Genomic DNA, 22963 nt, shown 5'->3' on the forward strand with positions numbered 1-22963 from the left:
CTTGCACTCTGGGTAGGAATATGGTGAGCGCTATAGGTTAAAGATCATGGTATGGTTCCATCGTGATGACTTTCGCTAGATAGTAGTATGTTTGGATAGTTATAACGTTTTTGGCCATTTGTTCATAGTGTTCGGTCCATTGAGGAATTCGATTGGTCTTTGCTTCACACACGTGGTCGATCACTTGGATGTGAACTAGGGTGAGATTAAGGTGTTCACTAGTGCTCTTCGGTTTTGGATCAGTAATGAGCACTTGATTGGTTTCGCATAATATGTATCCATAGTGATGACTCTTTCCAGCTTAAGATTTCGTTACCAGTTTCGAATCCTCCCCACGTTCGCTTTTACTTGGTTAGGTTTTCGAGTGTAGATTTGAAAGCAATCTCATGTATGTATCCCATCTGATATAAGCCACTGACAGTTCATGTCACCTCGTTCAACTCTCGCTGGGTCACAGAAGTATGTTACTGCGCCCATTATCCCTACTCGGATAGGTTCGGTTCGTTCGTTTTATACTACGGTGAGTAAACTCAATTTGTGCATCGCATAGCCATGGAAAGCAAGCTTTCGCGGGCCTCTTCGACTGTTTTGATACGAGCTGTGCCCGTGATGCTTGTCATCCCAGGATACTAGACCCCTTTGGACGACCGCATGACCATCAGAAAGTAAATTCCACGTTCGGTTTATTTGCTACTTCCACCGTTCTAGTACTATGGGGTTGGAACCCCTAACATAAAGTATCTATGTAGAACCACGAGGGCTCTCAATGTAGAACCACAAGGGCTCTAGTACCGATTCTCTCGGTACGCTTGGTCCGTGTTCCTTTATGTTTGTACTCTTGTGTGTATAAAATTCATGTTCGATTTGGGATATTTGCTACTTTCACCTGTGCGCTGTGTATAACTACGGAGAAACTCAATTTGTGCATCGCATAGCCATGGAAAGCAAGCTTTCGCGGGCCTCTTCGACTGTTTTGATACGAGACTGTGCCCGTGATGCTTGTCATCCCAGGATACTAGACCCCTTTGGACGACCGCATGACCAACAGAATGTAAATTCCAGTTCGTTTTTGGATATTTGCTACTGTCACCGTTTGAGTACTATGGGGCTTGAACCCCTAACATAAAGTCTTTGTGTAGAACCACGAGGGCTCTATAGTACCGATTCTCTCGGCACGCTTGGTCCGTGTTCCTTTATGTTCGTACTCTTGTGTGTATAATATTCATGTTCGGTTTGGGATATTTGCTACTGTCACCGTTTGAGTACTATGGGGCTTGAACCCCTAACATAAAGTCTTTGTGTAGAACCACGAGGGCTCTATAGTACCGATTCTCTCGGCACGCTTGGTCCGTGTTCCTTTATGTTCGTACTCTTGTGTGTATAATATACATGTTCGGTTTGGGATATTTGCTACTTTCACCTGGGTCCCGTTCTTCATACAAGTCTGCCTTGCTAATGTGGTAACTTTATAGTGTAGTTCTGACATCCCAATTTTGGGACTTAGCCGATTTTTCATGAATTTCCATATGACCCATAGGGTCCCTTTCTTCATACAAGCTTGCCTAGGGCGATCGGTCAAAACTTGTCTTACTATTCGATTGGTCTTCGCAGTTTCACCCTAGGCAATTCGCCTAGGTCTGTCTTCTTGAGGAGGCCAAAACCCGAAATAAGGAGGTCTGGCCGACCCTGAAACCTCCCCTGTCTTAACTACACTAACCCGATTTTTCAGGGTCCTCAGCGCCATACAACTTTGCCTAGGTCACTTATACTCTTGACTTAGGCCATCTGACTTGGTCCGTGTTTCTTCCTAGGGTTCACCTAGGTACTTTGCCTTGCTTGATGTGGTAACTTTTTAGTGTAGTTCTGACATCCCAATTTTGGGACTTAGCCGATTTTTCATGAATTTCCATATGACCCATAGGGTCCCTTTCTTCATACAAGCTTGCCTAGGGCGATCGGTCAAAACTTGTCTTACTATTCGATTGGTCTTCGCAGTTTCACCCTAGGCAATTCGCCTAGGTCTGTCTTCTTGAGGAGGCCAAAACCCGAAATAAGGAGGTCTGGCCGACCCTGAAACCTCCCCTGTCTTAACTACACTAACCCGATTTTTCAGGGTCCTCAGCGCCATACAACTTTGCCTAGGTCACTTGCACTCTTGACTTAGGCCATCTGACTTGGTCCGTGTTTCTTCCTAGGGTTCACCTAGGTACTTTGCCTTGCTTGATGTGGTAACTTTTTAGTGTAGTTCTGACATCCCAATTTTGGGACTTAGCCGATTTTTCATGAATTTCCATATGACCCTAAGGGTCCCTTTCTTCATACAAGCTTGCCTAGGGCGATCGGTCAAAACTTGTCTTACTATTCGATTGGTCTTCGCAGTTTCACCCTAGGCAATTCGCCTAGGTCTGTCTTCTTGAGGAGGCCAAAACCCGAAATAAGGAGGTCCAGCCGACCCTGAAACCTCCCCTGTCTTAACTACACTAACCCGATTTTTCAGGGTCCTCAGCGCCATACAACTTTGCCTAGGTCACTTATACTCTTGACTTAGGCCATCTGACTTGGTCCGTGTTTCTTCCTAGGGTTCACCTAGGTACTTTGCCTTGCTTGATGTGGTAACTTTATAGTGTAGTTCTGACATCCCAATTTTGGGACTTAGCCGATTTTTCATGAATTTCCATATGACCCTAAGGGTCCCTTTCTTCATACAAGCTTGCCTAGGGCGATCGGTCAAAACTTGTCTTACTATTCGATTGGTCTTCGCACTTTCACCCTAGGCAGTTTGCCTAGGTGTAGCTTCTTGAGGAGGTCAAAACCCAAAATAAGGAGGTTCAGCCGACCCAAAAACCTCCCCTGTCTGAACTACACTAACCCGATTTTTCAGGGTCCTCAGCGCCATACAACTTTGCCTAGGTCACTTGCACTCTTGACTTAGGCCATCTGACTTGGTCCGTGTTTCTTCCTAGGGTTCACCTAGGTACTTTGCCTTGCTTGATGTGGTAACTTTTTAGTGTAGTTCTGACATCCCAATTTTGGGACTTAGCCGATTTTTCATGAATTTCCATATGACCCTAAGGGTCCCTTTCTTCATACAAGCTTGCCTAGGGCGATCGGTCAAAACTTGTCTTACTATTCGATTGGTCTTCGCAGTTTCACCCTAGGCAATTCGCCTAGGTCTGTCTTCTTGAGGAGGCCAAAACCCGAAATAAGGAGGTCCAGCCGACCCTGAAACCTCCCCTGTCTTAACTACACTAACCCGATTTTTCAGGGTCCTCAGCGCCATACAACTTTGCCTAGGTCACTTATACTCTTGACTTAGGCCATCTGACTTGGTCCGTGTTTCTTCCTAGGGTTCACCTAGGTACTTTGCCTTGCTTGATGTGGTAACTTTATAGTGTAGTTCTGACATCCCAATTTTGGGACTTAGCCGATTTTTCATGAATTTCCATATGACCCTAAGGGTCCCTTTCTTCATACAAGCTTGCCTAGGGCGATCGGTCAAAACTTGTCTTACTATTCGATTGGTCTTCGCACTTTCACCCTAGGCAGTTTGCCTAGGTGTAGCTTCTTGAGGAGGTCAAAACCCAAAATAAGGAGGTTCAGCCGACCCAAAAACCTCCCCTGTCTGAACTACACTAACCCGATTTTTCAGGGTCCTCAGCGCCATACAACTTTGCCTAGGTCACATGTACTCTTGACTTAGGCCATCTGACTTGGTCCGTGTTTCTTCTTAGGGTTCACCTAGGTACTTTGCCTTGCTTGATGTGGTAACTTTTTAGTGTAGTTCAGACATCCCAATTTTGGGACTTAGCCGATTTTTCATGGATTTTCCATATGACCCATAGGGTCCCTTTCTTCATACAAGCTTGCCTAGGGCGATCGGTCAAAACTTGTCTTACTATTCGATTGGTCTTCGCACTTTCACCCTAGGCAGTTTGCCTAGGTGTAGCTTCTTGAGGAGGTCAAAACCCAAAATAAGGAGGTTCAGCCGACCCAAAAACCTCCCCTGTCTGAACTACACTAACCCGATTTTTCAGGGTCCTCAGCGCCATACAACTTTGCCTAGGTCACTTGTACTCTTGACTTAGGCCATCTGACTTGGTCCGTGTTTCTTCTTAGGGTTCACCTAGGTACTTTGCCTTGCTTGATGTGGTAACTTTTTAGTGTAGTTCAGACATCCCAATTTTGGGACTTAGCCGATTTTTCATGTATTTCCATATGACCCATAGGGTCCCTTTCTTCATACAAGCTTGCCTAGGGCGATCGGTCAAAACTTGTCTTACTATTCGATTGGTCTTCGCACTTTCACCCTAGGCAGTTTGCCTAGGTGTAGCTTCTTGATGAGGCCAAAACCCAAAATAAGGGGGTTCGGCCGACCTAAAAACCTACCCTGTCTAAACTACACTAACCAGATTTTTCAGGGTCCTCAGCGCCATACAACTTTGCCTAGGTCACTTGTTCTCTTGACTTAGGCCATCTGACTTGGTCCGTGTTTCTTCCTAGGGTTCACCTAGGTACTTTGCCTTGCTTGGTGTGGTAACTTTTTAGTGTAGTTCTGACATCCTCATTTTGGGACTTAGCCGATTTTTCGTAAAATGCCATATGACCCATATGGGTCCTTTCCTTCATATAAGTTTGCCTTGCTTGGTGTGGTAACATTTGAGTGTAGTTCTGACATCATCATTTTCGGACTTAGCCGATTTTTCGTAAAATACCATATGACCCATATGGGTCCTTTCCTTCATATAAGTTTGCCTTGCTTGGTGTGGTAACATTTGAGTGTAGTTCTGACATCCCCATTTTGGGACTTAGCCGATTTTTCGTAAAATACCATATGACCCATCAGGGTCCTTTGCTTCATATAAGTTTGCCTTGCTTGGTGTGGTAACATTTGAGTGTAGTTCTGACATCCCCATTTTGGGACTTAGCCGATTTTTCGTAAAATACCATATGACCCATCAGGGTCCTTTGCTTCATATAAGTTTGCCTTGCTTGGTGTGGTAACATTTGAGTGTAGTTCTGACATCCTCATTTTGGGACTTAGCCGATTTTTCGTAAAATACCATATGACCCATCAGGGTCCTTTGCTTCATATAAGTTTGCCTAGCTTGGTGTGGTAACATATGAGTGTAGTTCTGACATCCCCATTTTGGGACTTAGCCGATTTTTCGTAAAATACCATATGACCCATCAGGGTCCTTTGCTTCATATAAGTTTGCCTTGCTTGATGTGGTAACATTTGAGTGTAGTTCAGACATCCCCATTTTGGGACTTAGCCGATTTTTCGTAAAATACCATATGACCCATCAGGGTCCTTTGCTTCATATAAGTTTGCCTTGCTTGGTGTGGTAACTTGTTAGTGTAGTTCTGACATCCCCATTTTGGGACTTAGCCGATTTTTCGTAAAATACCATTTGACCCATCAGGGTCTTTTGCTTCATATAAGTTTGCCTTGCTTGGTGTGATAACATTTGAGTGTAGTTCTGACATCCCCATTTTGGGACTTAGCCGATTTTTCGTAAAATACCATTTGACCCATCAGGGTCTTTTGCTTCATATAAGTTTGCCTTCCTTGGTGTGGTAACATATGAGTGTAGTTCAGACATCCCCATTTTGGGACTTAGCCGATTTTTCGTAAAATACCATATGACCCATCAGGGTCCTTGCCTTCATATAAGTTTGCCTTGCTTGGTGTGGTAACTTTTTAGTGTAGTTCTGACATCCTCATTTTGGGACTTAGCCGATTTTTCGTAAAATGCCATATGACCCATATGGGTCCTTTCCTTCATATAAGTTTGCCTTGCTTGGTGTGGTAACATTTGAGTGTAGTTCTGACATCATCATTTTCGGACTTAGCCGATTTTTCGTAAAATACCATATGACCCATATGGGTCCTTTCCTTCATATAAGTTTGCCTTGCTTGGTGTGGTAACATTTGAGTGTAGTTCTGACATCCCCATTTTGGGACTTAGCCGATTTTTCGTAAAATACCATATGACCCATCAGGGTCCTTTGCTTCATATAAGTTTGCCTTGCTTGGTGTGGTAACATTTGAGTGTAGTTCTGACATCCCCATTTTGGGACTTAGCCGATTTTTCGTAAAATACCATATGACCCATCAGGGTCCTTTGCTTCATATAAGTTTGCCTTGCTTGGTGTGGTAACATTTGAGTGTAGTTCTGACATCCTCATTTTGGGACTTAGCCGATTTTTCGTAAAATACCATATGACCCATCAGGGTCCTTTGCTTCATATAAGTTTGCCTAGCTTGGTGTGGTAACATATGAGTGTAGTTCTGACATCCCCATTTTGGGACTTAGCCGATTTTTCGTAAAATACCATATGACCCATCAGGGTCCTTTGCTTCATATAAGTTTGCCTTGCTTGATGTGGTAACATTTGAGTGTAGTTCAGACATCCCCATTTTGGGACTTAGCCGATTTTTCGTAAAATACCATATGACCCATCAGGGTCCTTTGCTTCATATAAGTTTGCCTTGCTTGGTGTGGTAACTTGTTAGTGTAGTTCTGACATCCCCATTTTGGGACTTAGCCGATTTTTCGTAAAATACCATTTGACCCATCAGGGTCTTTTGCTTCATATAAGTTTGCCTTGCTTGGTGTGATAACATTTGAGTGTAGTTCTGACATCCCCATTTTGGGACTTAGCCGATTTTTCGTAAAATACCATTTGACCCATCAGGGTCTTTTGCTTCATATAAGTTTGCCTTCCTTGGTGTGGTAACATATGAGTGTAGTTCAGACATCCCCATTTTGGGACTTAGCCGATTTTTCGTAAAATACCATATGACCCATCAGGGTCCTTGCCTTCATATAAGTTTGCCTTGCTTGGTGTGGTAACTTGTTAGTGTAGTTCAGACATCCCCATTTTGGGACTTAGCCGATTTTTCGTAAAATACCATTTGACCCATCAGGGTCTTTTGCTTCATATAAGTTTGCCTTGCTTGGTGTGGTAACATATGAGTGTAGTTCAGACATCCCCATTTTGGGACTTAGCCGATTTTTCGTAAAATACCATATGACCCATCAGGGTCCTTGCCTTCATATAAGTTTGCCTTGCTTGGTGTGGTAACATTTGAGTGTAGTTCTGACATCCCCATTTTGGGACTTAGCCGATTTTTCGTAAAATACCATATGACCCATCAGGGTCCTTTGCTTCATATAAGTTTGCCTTGCTTGGTGTGGTAACATATGAGTGTAGTTCTGACATCCCCATTTTGGGACTTAGCCGATTTTTCGATCCATACCATATGACCCATCAGGGTCCTTTCCTTCATATAAGTTTGCCTTGCTTGATGTGGTAACATTTGAGTGTAGTTCTGACATCCCCATTTTGGGACTTAGCCGATTTTTCGATCAATTCCATATGACCCATCAGGGTCCTTTTTCTTCATATAAGTTTCCCAAGACTTAGTGTTTTTTACCTTTGGACACCAATATCACCCTTACGGGTATCTTTGATCTTCGCACCATGTATTGACCTAATGTAGGTCTTGCTATGCCAAACTTATAATTGTTCTACACCAAGTCTCTATCTTGAACCATTAAGGCTCTAACTTGCACCAATTGCTTGGTACTCTTGGTCCGTGTTTCATCGCATACTGACTTCTTGACTTAGTGCTTTTTTCCTTTGGACACCAATATCACCCTTGCGGGTATCTTTGATCTTCTCACTTTGTATTGACCGAATGTAGGTCTTGCCATGCCAAACATATAATTGTTCTACACCAAGTCTCTATCTCGTACCGCCAGCTCGGTACATTCGATCAACCTGCCCTTAAGGCACCCGGGACTTAGCCATTTTTTCACATTTTTCATGATTTTGAGGCAACTTTTCTCGACTTTGTCACCTTATATCACCAAGATCCTTTCCCTTAAGCGCTTCACTCTGTTCGTATGATATTTAGCGCTGACTATCACCTTTCTATCGCTGACCTCAACTTCTTATTCGGTGCCATAGAGCCAGAGATATTTGGTGTATGCTGTTATAAGGGAAGTTTGTCACTTTTTCAAAGGCCCACTTTGGGACGCCCATATCTCACCTTCACGTATCTTCGATCTTCTTGTCGTCTATGGACGAAACTTAGGTCTTGTATTGGCCAACTTATAAATGTTCTACGGCCAAGCCGTATCTCTTACCGCCAGCCCGGTATTCATGGACTTAGTCGGATTTTCGCCTCTCGTGGTAACAATTTCTGACTTTGACTCACAATAACACCCGAACGGTCACATGCTAGCGCTTTGCTTGGTAGGAATTATAGTTAGCGCTACCTTTTCTCTTTCCATCGATACCTTGTTCGTTCCATTCCATGCCATACAGCCGAAGTTATGATGTTTCCCGTTTTCCATATCATGTGGAGCTTATGCTCTGGGAAAACCATCTAACACCTGTACCACCCTTTTGGGTACCACCGATCTCGTCACTATGTTCGGGCCAAATATAGGTTATAACATGCCCAACATATAATTGTTCTACACCAAGTCTCTATCTCTTACCGCCTGCTCGGTATTTTACTCGTAAGTCCAAATTTCACAACTTGTACTTTTTGGCCCAATGTACTCGAGTTTCAATTTTGGTAACATTTTTCGACTTTGACACTTAATAACTTCCAAATCATGCTAGTTAGCGCTTTGCTTTCTTCTAGTCGTATCTAGCGCTGGGTGTTACCTTTCCAAAACATATCCTAGCTTAACAATCCATGCCATACAGCCGGAGCTATACGGTGCACAAGTCAAATCCATTTTAGCCATGTTTCATTTTTGCCAATTTTTGACCACTCGTATCACCCTTCCAGAGTGGTCCGATCTTCTCGCTGTCTATGGACGACTTTTAGGTCTCGTAGAGGCAAACTTATAAGTATTCTACGTCAACCCGCTATCTCTTACCGCCTGCTCGGTATTCTTGGTCTTGTGTGATTTTTGGAAATTTTGATATTATTTTTCCACTTTGTCGCTTAATAACTCAGTTTTGCTCAACACTTAGCGCTTCGGTTGTTTGGGATTATAGTTAGCGCTCGGTTCGACCTTTCCAACACTGATCTTAGCTTGTCGATCCGTTCCATACAGCCTGAGTTATTCGCGATACCGTGTTTCAACCCATTTCTCAAGTCTCGTTTTGGTCCAACTTTGAACCAGCCATATCACCCTGATGGGTACCTCCGATCTTCTCGCTCTATATTGGCCAAAGTTAGGTCTTGTGGTAACGTACTTATGATTGTTCTACGCCGTGTTCGTAGCTCTTATCGTTCGCCCGCTATTTTCGATCATAAGGTGAATTTTCGCCTCTAAACCACCATTTTTCACCTTTGCCCTCTAATATGACCGACTTGCTCAACACCTAGCGCTTCGCTTGGTAGGACACATAGCTAGCGCTCGTCAAGACCTTTCCAACGCATATCCAAGCTTTCCGATCCGAGCCATACAGCCTGAGCTATAGGCGATACCGTTTTTCCCATTTTCTTGGTCACACGCACTTTAGGGTACCCCTTTTTGCCTTTGACCCTTAATACCTCCTCCGGGTCACTAGAAGGCGCTCAGCTTGGTAGAAAACATAGCTAGAGCAGGCCTTCACCTTTCCAAAACTGCCGAAAGTGTACCGATCCGACATCTAGAACCAAAGTTATGGTCATTCCCATCATGCTCTACTTTCATGGTCAACCTCCACCAAGCACACCTAGGTTGGACCAACTTTCACCAACTCATCTCGAACCCCAAATTTGCTTCGACCTACTAGGTTTCCCTAGTAAAGTGGTCAAAACATCCATTACAACACGACTGGTCTTTCTGGTGGTCGACCTAGGCGACTTTGTTCGACGACCACCACCCCATGGAACTAAAAGACGTCCCTTGATACGGACCACCGATACATTTTCCGGCCTGTCTAAACTACACTCATCGAAATTTTTTTGGGTCCCCACCGTCATACAAGTTTCCCTAGGTCAAGTTTTTCTTCCGGATCGGCCGCGGACCTCACTTTTCATTATCTAGGGAGGCCATAGGGCCCCAAAAGGGGTTTTTTAAAATTTTCGACACTTTCGACTTTGGTCGGATTTTTTCCGATTTTGGTTCGACCTAGGGACTTGGTGGTCCAAGGAGCCTCGGGACCAAACTTTTTTCTCAGGGGTCCCTACCTCCATACAACTTTGCCTAGGTAAATTTTTTGTTCCAAATCGACCGCGGATTTCACTTTTCAATATCTGGGGCTCGTGTAGAGTCCGAATATGAGGTTTTCTCATTTTTCGACATTTTCGACTTTTTTCGACTTTTTTCGGGTTTTTCGACCTAGGGGTCCGCCGAACAAATTTTGGGTCAAAAATTTTTATTGAACTAGTCGAAAGTACGCAAAAAGATAAGACTTTTTGCCGAAGACACCATGCCCCGGAACCGACTCCTTCCCCTTCAAAATAGGGGACAAACGTGATTTTTGAAACTTTTCCTTAGGGAGCCCAAGACTTAGAAAATTTTCAAATTCTCGATTTTTCGATTGCGAGCTAGCGCTTTGCGGTCTTCGGCAATGTTGTAGATCTCGACGAGATAAAACTTTTTGGTCAAGGGACATTTTGCCCTCCGACCCCTCCTTCCCCCCGCAAATCGCACCACAAAGTGCAATTTTTGCATTTTCACCTCTTTGCATGCACTGTTCGGCCCAAATGGCCACTTTCTATGGGTCTGAGCGCTTTGCGGTCTTCAGCAAACTTTTAGAGCGTACCAAGCCCTAAATATAATTGTTCTACACCAACTTCGTACCTCTTCATCCCTGGCCGCTATTCGCGTACCAAGGTAATTTTTGTTCATTTTATCAACATTTTTCATCTTTGACTGTTTATATCGGCCTTGCCATGAACCGATAGCGCTTCGCTGTGTTCTAACGTAAGTTAGTACTACTCAATACCTTTCCAAATCATGTCTTAAATTGTCATTTGCTTGCTTACAGCCGGAGCTATGAGCGATACCGTAAAAAGTACCGAAACTTGGAAAAATCCTTGGATCGCCCATATCCCCCCTTTGGGGACCAGATATCGAAAAAAGTTCTTATTCAAAAAGTTGCGCCTTAACGTGTTCTAGTTATGCCTAGAACATTTCACTTCGCTAGCTGGCCTGCAACTTAGCCGTAATTGGGATTTTAGGGTGTTCATGGAGGGCCCATTTCCTGCGACTTGGTATCTTTTGGGCCCTATGTTTCTCTAATATCTCCACAAGTTTTCCAGATAGCTTTCTCATACTTTCAGGGTGCCTAGAGCACCTCAAGACCTTTCCAACGCTATGCCGTTCGCCTCGCTCGGACATCTACAGCCGAAGTTATTCGAGGTACACGGTACCTTACCCTGTTTTCTCAGTACTTGGTCGAAAATTTCGATCAGCCATATGACCGACTTGGACAACCCTGAGCGGGTTGGCCCCATATAACTAAACTTTTGTCTCTTGTAGGCAAACTTATAAATGTTCTACGTCAACTCGCTATCTCGTACCGCCTTGACGGTATACTTGGTCCAAGGGCCATTTCCAGCGACTTGGTCGCAATTTCGCTCTAAGTTTCGCTAATACCTTCGTCCGTGGACATGGTGATTTTTTGTTCGTATTTTTCCTTGATAGTCCCACTCAAGACTATTCCATACCAGAGCCAAGCGTCCCGCTAAGTGCCATACAGCCTGAGCAGTAATTCATGAAAGGTACCTCTACCAGTTTTTGCCATACTTGGGTACAAACTTTGTATCGCCCATATCTCCACTTTGGAGGCCAGCCAGCACCTTTGCCCCATATACTTTTTTCTTGGTCATACCATGCACTAAATATAATTGTTCTACGCCAACTTGCTATCTCTTCTCTAACTTGCCGTTATTCTTGGTCCAAGTCCCATTTCATTCGTTTTCGGACCCATTTTGCTATATGTTTCACTAATAGCTTCGGCCATGGACAAGCTGATATTCTGTTTGTATTTTTGCTTGATAGTCCCACTCAAGACCATTCCAAAACACACCGCAACTTGTCGCTCGGTGGCAAACTGACCGAGTTATGATTCATGAAAGATACCTCAACTTGGTACACCATGTGGTCGGCCCAAACCATATACCGACCAAACGACCGACTTGGAGCACCCTGACCGGGTTGCCCCCATATAATGAAAGTTGCGTCTCGACACGCCCAACTTATGAATATTCTACGCCAAGTCGCTATCTCTTACCGGTAAGCCGGTATTCACCTTCCAAGGGTGATTTTGGTCAAGTGCCATTTCCTGCGACTTGGTCCCCGAATTGGACCATCATCACCTAATATCTCCGTGGTCTTTCAACTCAGCCTCATAAAACTTTCAGGGTAGATAGGTCTCCCCAAGACCTTTCCAACGGTGAGCCGTTTGCCTCGCTCGGCCATCTACAGCCGAAGTTATTAATGGTACTTGGTACCTTACCCTGTTTTTTCCATACTTGTTCGTACTTGGGTACAAACTTTGGATCGCCCATATCTCCACTTTGGAGGCCAGCCAGCACCTTGGCCCCATATACTTTTTTGTTGGTCATGCCATGCACCAAATATAATTGTTCTACGCCAACTTGCTATCTCTTCTCCAACTTGCCGTTATTCTTGGTCCAATTCCCATTTCATTCGTTTTTGGACCCATTTTGCTATATGTTTCACTAATAGCTTCGGCCATGGACAAGCTGATTTTCGATTGGTATTTTTCCTTGATAGTCCTACTCAAGACCATTCCAAAACACACCGCAGCTTGTCGCTCGGTGGCAAACTGACCAAGTTATAATTCATGAAAGATACCTCAACTTGGTACACCACGTGGTCGGCCCAAACCATAAACCAACCAAACGACCGACTTGGAGCACCCTGACCGGGTTGGCCCCATATAATAAAAGTTGCGTCTCTACACGCCCAACTTATGAATATTCTACGCCAAGTCGCTATCTCTTACCGGTAAGCCGGTATTCACCTTCCAAGGGTGATTTTGGTCAAGTGCCATTTCCTGCGACTTGGTCCCCGAATTGGACCATCATCACCTAATATCTCCGTGGTCTTTCAACTCAGCCTCATGAAACTGTCAGGGTAGATAGGTCTCCCCAAGACCTTTCCAACGGTATGCCGTTTGCCTCAATCGGCCATCTACAGCCGAAGTTATTCATGGTACTTGGTACCTTACCCTGTTTTTTCCATACTTGTTCGTACGTGGGTACACACTTTGTATCGCCCATATCACCACTTTGGAGGCCAGCCAGCACCTTGGCCCCATATACTTTTTTGTTGGTCATACCATGCACCAAATATAATTGTACTACGTCAACTTGCTATCTCTTCTCCAACTTGCCGTTATTCTTGGTCCAAGTCCCATTTCATTCGTTTTTGGACCCATTTTGCTATATGTTTCACTAATAGCTTCGGCCATGGACAAGCTGATTTTCTATTTGTATTTTTGCTTGATAGTCCCACTCAAGACCATTCCAAATCACACCGGAACTTGTCGCTCGGTGGCAAACTGACCGAGTTATAATTCATGAAAGGTACCTCAACTTGGTACACCACGTGGTCGGCCCAAACCATAAACCGACCAAACGACCGACTTGGAGCACCCTGACCGGGTTGGCCCCATATAATGAAAGTTGCGTCTCTACACGCCCAACTTATAATTGTTCTACACCAAGTCTCTATCTCTTACCGCCTGCTCGGTATTTTACTCGTAAGTCCAAATTTCACAACTTGTACTTTTTGGCCCAATGTACTCGAGTTTCAATTTTGGTAACATTTTTCGACTTTGTCGTTTAATAACTTCCAAATCATGCTAGTTAGCGCTTTGCTTTCTTCTAGTCGTATCTAGCGCTGGGTGTTACCTTTCCAAAACATATCCTAGCTTTACAATCCATGCCATACAGCCGGAGCTACATGGTGCACAAGTCAAATCCATTTTAGCCATGTTTCATTTTTGCCTATTTTTGACCACTCGTATCACCCTTCCAGAGTGGTCCGATCTTCTCGCTGTCTATGGCCGACTTTTAGGTCTCGTAGAGGCAAACTTATAAGTATTCTACGTCAACCCGCTATCTCTTACCGCCTGCTCGGTATTCTTGGTCTTGTGTGATTTTTGGCCATTTTGGTATTATTTTTCCACTTTGTCGCTTAATAACTCAGTTTTGCTCAACACTTAGCGCTTCGGTTGTTTGGGATTATAGTTAGCGCTCGGTTCGACCTTTCCAACACTGATCTTAGCTTTTCGATCCGTTCCATACAGCCTGAGTTATTCGCGATACCGTGTTTCAACCCATTTCTCAAGTCTCGTTTTGGTCCAACTTTGAACCAGCCATATCACCCTGATGGGTACCTCCGATCTTCTCGCTCTATATTGGCCAAAGTTAGGTCTTGTGGTAACGTACTTATGATTGTTCTACGCCGTGTTCGTAGCTCTTATCGTTCGCCCGCTATTTTCGATCATAAGGTGAATTTTCGCCTCTAAACCACCATTTTTCACCTTTGCCCTCTAATATGACCGACTTGCTCAACACCTAGCGCTTCGCTTGGTAGGACACATAGCTAGCGCTCGTCAAGACCTTTCCAACGCATATCCAAGCTTTCCGATCCGAGCCATACAGCCTGAGCTATAGGCGATACCGTTTTTCCCATTTTCTTGGTCACATGCACTTTAGGGTACGCCTTTTTGCCTTTGACCCTTAATACCTCCTCCGGGTCACTAGTAGGCGCTTAGCTTGGTAGGAAACATAGCTAGAGCAGGCCTTCACCTTTCCAAAACTGCCTCAAGTGTACCGATCCGACATCTAGAACCAAAGTTATGGTCATTCCTATCATGCTCTACTTTCATGGTCAACCTCCACCAAGCACACCTAGGTTGGACCAACTTTCACCAACTCATCTCGAACCCCAAATTTGCTTCGACCTACTAGGTTTCCCTAGTAAAGTGGTCAAAACATCCATTACAACACGACTGGTCTTTCTGGTGGTCGACCTAGGCGACTTTGTTCGACGACCACCACCCCATGGAACTAAAAGACGTCCCTTGATACGGACCACCGATACATTTTCCGGCCTGTCTAAACTACACTCATCGAAATTTTTTTGGGTCCCCACCGTCATACAAGTTTGCCTAGGTCAAGTTTTTCTTCCGGATCGGCCGCGGACCTCACTTTTCATTATCTAGGGAGGCCATAGGGCCCCAAAAGGGGTTTTTTAAAATTTTCGACACTTTCGACTTTGGTCGGATTTTTTCCGATTTTGGTCCGACCTAGGGACTTGGTGGTCCAAGGAGCCTCGGGACCAAACTTTTTTCTCAGGGGTCCCTACCTCCATACAACTTTGCCTAGGTCAATTTTTTGTTCCAAATCGACCGCGGATTTCACTTTTCAATATCTGGGGCTCGTGTAGAGTCCGAATATGAGGTTTTCTCATTTTTCGACATTTTCGACTTTTTTCGACTTTTTTCGGGTTTTTCGACCTAGGGGTCCGCCGAACAATTTTTGGGTCAAAAATTTTTATTGAACTAGTCGAAAGTACGCAAAAAGATAAGACTTTTTGCCGAAGACACCATGCCCCGGAACCGACTCCTTCCCCTTCAAAATTGGGGACAAACGTGATTTTTGAAACTTTTCCTTAGGGAGCCCAAGACTTAGAAAATTTTCAAATTCTCGATTTTTCGATTGCGAGCTAGCGCTTTGCGGTCTTCGGCAATGTTGTAGATCTCGACGAGATAAGACTTTTTGGTCAAGGGACATTTTGCCCTCCGACCCCTCCTTCCCCCCGCAAATCGCCCCCCAAAGTGCAATTTTTGCATTTTCACCTCTTTGCACGCACTGTTCGGCCCAAATGGCCACTTTCTATGGGTTTGAGCGCTTTGCGGTCTTCGGCAAACTTTTAGAGCGTACCAAGTTCTAATTATAATTGTTCTACACCACCTTCGTACCTCTTCATCCCTGGCCGCTATTCGCGTACCAAGCTAATTTTTGTTCATTTTGTCAACATTTTTCATCTTTGACTGCTTATATCGGCCTTGCCATGAACCGATAGCGCTTCGCTGTGTTCTAACGTAAGTTAGTACTACTCAATACCTTTCCAAATCATGTCTTAGATTGTCATTTGCTTGCATACAGCCGGAGCTATGAGCGATACCGTAAAAAGTACCGAAACTTGGAAAAATCCTTGGATCGCCCATATCCCCCCTTTGGGGACCAGATATCGAAAAAAGTTCTTATTCAAAAAGTTGCGCCTTAACGTGTTCTAGTTATGCCTAGAACATTTCACTTCGCTAGCTGGCCTGCAACTTAGCCGTAATTGGGATTTTAGGGTGTTCATGGAGGGCCCATTTCCTGCGACTTGGTATCTTTTGGGCCCTATGTTTCTCTAATATCTCCACGAGTTTTCCAGGTAGCCTTCTCATACTTTCAGGGTGCCTAGAGCACCTCAAGACCTTTCCAACGCTATGCCGTTTGCTTCGCTCGGACATCTACAGCCGAAGTTATTTGAGGTACACGGTACCTTACCCTGTTTTCTCAGTACTTGGTCGAAAATTTCGATCAGCCATATGACCGACTTCGACAAACCTGAGCGGGTTGGCCCCACATAACTAAACTTTCGTCTCGTGTAGGCAAACTTATAAATGTTCTACGTCAACTCGCTATCTCGTACCGCCTTGACGGTATACTTGGTCCAAGGGCCATTTCCAGCGACTTGGTCGCAATTTCGCTCTAAGTTTCGCTAATACCTTCGTCCGTGGACATGGTGATTTTTTGTTCGTATTTTTCCTTGATAGTCCCACTCAAGACTATTCCATACCAGAGCCAAGCGTCCCGCTAAGTGCCATACAGCCTGAGCAGTAATTCATGAAAGGTACCTCTACCAGTTTTTGCCATACTTGGGTACAAACTTTGTATCGCCCATATCTCCACTTTGGAGGCCAGCCAGCACCTTTGCCCCATATACTTTTTTCTTGGTCATACCATGCACTAAATATAATTGTTCTACGCCAACTTGCTATCTCTTCTCTAACTTGCCGTTATTCTTGGTCCAAGTCCCATTTCATTCGTTTTCGGACCCATTTTGCTATATGTTTCACTAATAGCTTCGGCCATGGACAAGCTGATATTCTGTTTGTATTTTTGCTTGATAGTCCCACTCAAGACCATTCCAAAACACACCGCAACTTGTCGCTCGGTGGCAAACTGACCGAGTTATAATTCATGAAAGATACCTCAACTTGGTACACCATGTGGTCGGCCCAAACCATATACCGACCAAACGACCGACTTGGAGCACCCTGACCGGGTTGGCCCCATATAATGAAAGTTGCGTCTCTACACGCCCAACTTATGAATATTCTACGCCAAGTCGCTATCTCTTACCGGTAAGCCGGTATTCACCTTCCAAGGGGGATTTTGGTCAAGTGCCATTTCCTGCGACTTGGTCCCCGAATACGACCATCATCACCTAATATCTCCGTGGTCTTTCAACTCAGCCTCATGAAACTTTCAGGGTAGATAGGTCTCCCCGAGACCTTTCCAACGGTGAGCCGTTTGCCTCGCTCGGCCATATACAGCCGAAGTTATTAATGGTACTTGGTACCTTACCCTGTTTTTTCCATACTTGTTCGTACTTGGGTACAAACTTTGGATCGCCCATATCTCCACTTTGGAGGCCAGCTAGCACCTTGGCCCCATATACTTTTTTGTTGGTCATGCCATGCACCAAATATAGTTGTTCTACGCCAACTTGCTATCTCTTCTCCAACTTGCCGTTATTCTTGGTCCAATTCCCATTTCATTCGTTTTTGGACCCATTTTGCTATATGTTTCACTAATAGCTTCGGCCAAGGACAAGCTGATATTCTGTTTGTATTTTTGCTTGATAGTCCCACTCAAGACCATTCCAAAACACACCGCAACTTGTCGCTCGGTGGCAAACTGACCGAGTTATAATTCATGAAAGATACCTCAACTTGGTACACCATGTGGTCGGCCCAAACCATATACCGACCAAACGACCGACTTGGAGCACCCTGACCGGGTTGGCCCCATATAATGAAAGTTGCGTCTCTACACGCCCAACTTATGAATATTCTACGCCAAGTCGCTATCTCTTACCGGTAAGCCGGTATTCACCTTCCAAGGGGGATTTTGGTCAAGTGCCATTTCCTGCGACTTGGTCCCCGAATACGACCATCATCACCTAATATCTCCGTGGTCTTTCAACTCAGCCTCATGAAACTTTCAGGGTAGATAGGTCTCCCCGAGACCTTTCCAACGGTGAGCCGTTTGCCTCGCTCGGCCATATACAGCCGAAGTTATTAATGGTACTTGGTACCTTACCCTGTTTTTTCCATACTTGTTCGTACTTGGGTACAAACTTTGGATCGCCCATATCTCCACTTTGGAGGCCAGCTAGCACCTTGGCCCCATATACTTTTTTGTTGGTCATGCCATGCACCAAATATAGTTGTTCTACGCCAACTTGCTATCTCTTCTCCAACTTGCCGTTATTCTTGGTCCAATTCCCATTTCATTCGTTTTTGGACCCATTTTGCTATATGTTTCACTAATAGCTTCGGCCATGGACAAGCTGATTTTCGATTGGTATTTTTCCTTGATAGTCCCACTCAAGACCATTCCAAAACACACCGCAGCTTGTCGCTCGGTGGCAAACTGACCAAGTTATAATTCATGAAAGGTACCTCAACTTGGCACACCACGTGGTCGGCCCAAACCATAAACCAACCAAACGACCGACTTGGAGCACCCTGACCGGGTTGGCCTCATATAATAAAAGTTGCGTCTCTACACGCCCAACTTATGAATATTCTACGCCAAGTCGCTATCTCTTACCGGTAAGCCGGTATTCACCTTCCAAGGGTGATTTTGGTCAAGCGCCATTTCCTGCGACTTGGTCCCCGAATTGGACCATCATCACCTAATATCTCCGTGGTCTTTCAACTCAGCCTCATGAAACTTTCAGGGTAGATAGGTCTCCCCAAGACCTTTCCAACGGTGAGCCGTTTGCCTCGCTCGGCCATCTACAGCCGAAGTTATTAATGGTACTTGGTACCTTACCCTGTTTTTTCCATACTTGTTCGTTCTTGGGTACAAACTTTGGATCGCCCATATCTCCACTTTGGAGGCCAGCCAGCACCTTGGCCCCATATACTTTTTTGTTGGTGATACCATGCACCAAATATAATTGTTCTACGCAAGCTTGCTATCTCTTCTCCAACTTGCGGTTATTTTTGACTCAAGTCCCATTTCCATAGTTTTTGGTACCAATTTGCTCTATGTTTCGCTAATAGCTTCGCCCAAGGACTTTGTGATTTTTTGTTCGCATTTTTCCTAAATAGTCCCACTCAAGACTATTCCAAATCACACCTTAGCTTGTCGCTCAGTGCCATACAGTTAGAGTTTTAATTCATGAAAGGTACATCACCTTGGTACACCACGTGGTCGGTCCAAACCATCAACCAACCATATGACCGACTTCGAGTCGAGCTAGCGGCTAGGCTCAATATAATGAAATGCGTGTCTTGATGCGGGCTACTGACGGTCTGAACAATGTAGCTCGCTAGCTCGTCTCTAAACTTGTGTTTTGGTCGAATATTGGGTGTTCATGTACCACTTCGGGTAACATGGACTTTGGTGCAACTTTACCACTTGTGCACTTAATAACTTCCCGGTCATTCAAGTCTTTGCCTTCATACTTTCAGGGTAGTTAGGTCTCGTCGAGACCTTTCCATACATATGCCAAACTCATCGATCGGACATCTATAGCCCGAGTTATTCGCGGTACACCGTACCTTACCCTGTTTTTTCCTCAATTGGGTACAAACCTTGGAACACCCATATCGCCCCTTTAGAGACTAGCTGGCACGTTGGCCTCATATAATGATAAGTGCACCTCAACTAGGGCTACTGACGGTCAGAACATTTCAACTTGCTAGCTCGGGCCCACACTTGTGTTTTTCTCGAATATATGGTTCAAGTGTGCCACTTTGGGCACTTTTGGACATTTTGTCCCCACACAACTTTCTTGCCTTGGTAGATAGGGTCTTGTGTTTTTGGGCAAAAAGATGCACCAAGATATGGTCTAACTTTCGTTCTTGTACCGCAAAGCGCTACCTCCAACACCCGAGGAGATAGAAAGTGATTATGTTCGGTATATCGGTCTTCCATGGCCTACTATGGTAAGCCCCTGCAGGTATGCAACCGAAGGTGCTTGGTACATGTATTTGGTGCAAAATCGGTGCAAAGTAGGTGTTTCCTTGATCGGGCTATAACTTTCTTGGTTGATGTTGGATTGCTTTGCGGTCTTCGGGGGATAGTTAGGGAACATGTTGGCCAACATTTTCTTATTCCTCAGCCTGGCCGTACCTCCTACCGTCTAGGCGGTATTCATGCTCTAAGTTGGAACTTGTGTTCCTTCGGGCAACTTTTCTGACTTTGACGCTTAATATCTTCCGTTCATATGCAGTCTAAGCTCTGCAACTCTCAGGAAAGCTAGTACTACTCATTTCCTTTCCATATCAGTCTTTGGCTTGTCGATCCGATGTCTACAGCCTTACTTATTCACGTTCCCTGTGAAGGTAGGTTTTTGCCCATTTTCCAGTTCATGTGGTAACATTCCCAGACTTTGCCGGCTTTCTCTTCATGTGGTAACTTGCTTGCTCATGTGGTAACTTGGAAGTGTATTTCTGACAGACCCAATCTGGGACTTAGCCGATTTTTCTCTGCATATTATATGGATCCATCACTAGGCCATCTTGCTTGCTCATGTGGTAACTTGGAAGTGTATTTCTGACAGACCCAATCTGGGACTTAGCCGATTTTTCTCTTCATATCATATGGATCCATCACTAGGCCATCTTGCTTGCTTGTGTGGTAACTTGATAGTGTATGTCTGACAGACCCAATCTGGGACTTAGCCGATTTTTCTCTTCATATCATATGGATCCATCACTAGGCCATCTTGCTTGCTTGTGTGGTAACTTGGAAGTGTATTTCTGACAGACCCAATCTGGGACTTAGCCGATTTTTCTCTTCATATTATATGGATCCTGGACTTAGCCGATTTTTCTCTTCATATCATATGGATCCATCACTAGGCCATCTTGCTTGCTTGTGTGGTAACTTGGAAGTGTATTTCTGACAGACCCAATCTGGGACTTAGCCGATTTTTCTCTTCATATCATATGGATCCATCACTAGGCCATCTTGCTTGCTTGTGTGGTAACTTGGAAGTGTATTTCTGACAGACCCAATCTGGGACTTAGCCGATTTTTCTCTTCATATTATATGGATCCTGGACTTAGCCGATTTTTCTCTTCATATCATATGGATCCATCACTAGGCCATCTTGCTTGCTTGTGTGGTAACTTGGAAGTGTATTTCTGACAGACCCAATCTGGGACTTAGCCGATTTTTCTCTTCATATCATATGGATCCATCACTAGGCCATCTTGCTTGCTTGTGTGGTAACTTGGAAGTGTATTTCTGACAGACCCAATCTGGGACTTAGCCGATTTTTCTCTTCATATTATATGGATCCTGGACTTAGCCGATTTTTCTCTTCATATCATATGGATCCATCACTAGGCCATCTTGCTTGCTTGTGTGGTAACTTGGAAGTGTATTTCTGACAGACCCAATCTGGGACTTAGCCGATTTTTCTCTTCATATCATATGGATCCATCACTAGGCCATCTTGCTTGCTTGTGTGGTAACTTGGAAGTGTATTTCTGACAGACCCAATCTGGGACTTAGCCGATTTTTCTCTTCATATTATATGGATCCTGGACTTAGCCGATTTTTCTCTTCATATCATATGGATCCATCACTAGGCCATCTTGCTTGCTTATGTGGTAACTTGGAAGTGTATTTCTGACAGACCCAATCTGGGACTTAGCCGATTTTTCTCTTCATATTATATGGATCCTGGACTTAGCCGATTTTTCTCTTCATATCATATGGATCCATCACTAGGCCATCTTGCTTGCTTGTGTGGTAACTTGGAAGTGTATTTCTGACAGACCCAATCTGGGACTTAGCCGATTTTTTTCTTCATATCATATGGATCCATCACTAGGCCATCTTGCTTGCTTGTGTGGTAACTTGGAAGTGTATTTCTGACAGACCCAATCTGGGACTTAGCCGATTTTTCTCTTCATATCATATGGATCCATCACTAGGCCATCTTGCTTGCTTGTGTGGTAACTTGGAAGTGTATTTCTGACAGACCCAATCTGGGACTTAGCCGATTTTTCTCTTCATGTTATATGGATCCTGGACTTAGCCGATTATTAGGTTATTATATATGGATCCTGGACTTAGCCGATTTTTCTCTTCATATAATATGGATCCTGGACTTAGCCGATTATTAGGTTATCATATATGGATCCTGGACTTAGCCGATTTTTCTCTTCATATAATATGGATCCGGGACTTAGCCGATTTTTCCCTTCATATAATATGGATCCGGGACTTAGCCGATTTTTCCCTTCATATAATATGGATCCGGGACTTAGCCGATTATTCTGTTCATATAATATGGATCCGGGACTTAGCCAATTTTTCTCTTCATGTGGTAACGTATGCCAATCGCTCACAAGTCATGGGATAAGGGTACTTGTGTTCTTCCATCTTCTAAGTCCCGCACGGGGACATCGTGATCGCCCCAAGTCCGGAATAGCGCCAAGTCAAGCCCCACGGTGGCCGTGCAGGACCTGTTAGCGGCGGCCCCACTGACAGCACTAATCCGGACTTAGAAATTATATCTTTCTAATCGAACACCACACACGCAACACCACCATACCACCATCTCCTTGCAAGTACCTAAGTACCCGCAACTCCATGGTGAAGGCAATGTCACTCCATCACCAACCTCTTTGCATTGCAAGCACTTGCGTACCTACAACACTCCGAAGAAGGCAACGGCGCGCGATGCTCGACTCCACACACCTCACCACACCA

Source organism: Anopheles ziemanni (assembly GCF_943734765.1).
Source record: "Anopheles ziemanni chromosome X unlocalized genomic scaffold, idAnoZiCoDA_A2_x.2 X_unloc_58, whole genome shotgun sequence".
Taxonomy (NCBI): domain Eukaryota; kingdom Metazoa; phylum Arthropoda; class Insecta; order Diptera; family Culicidae; genus Anopheles; species Anopheles ziemanni.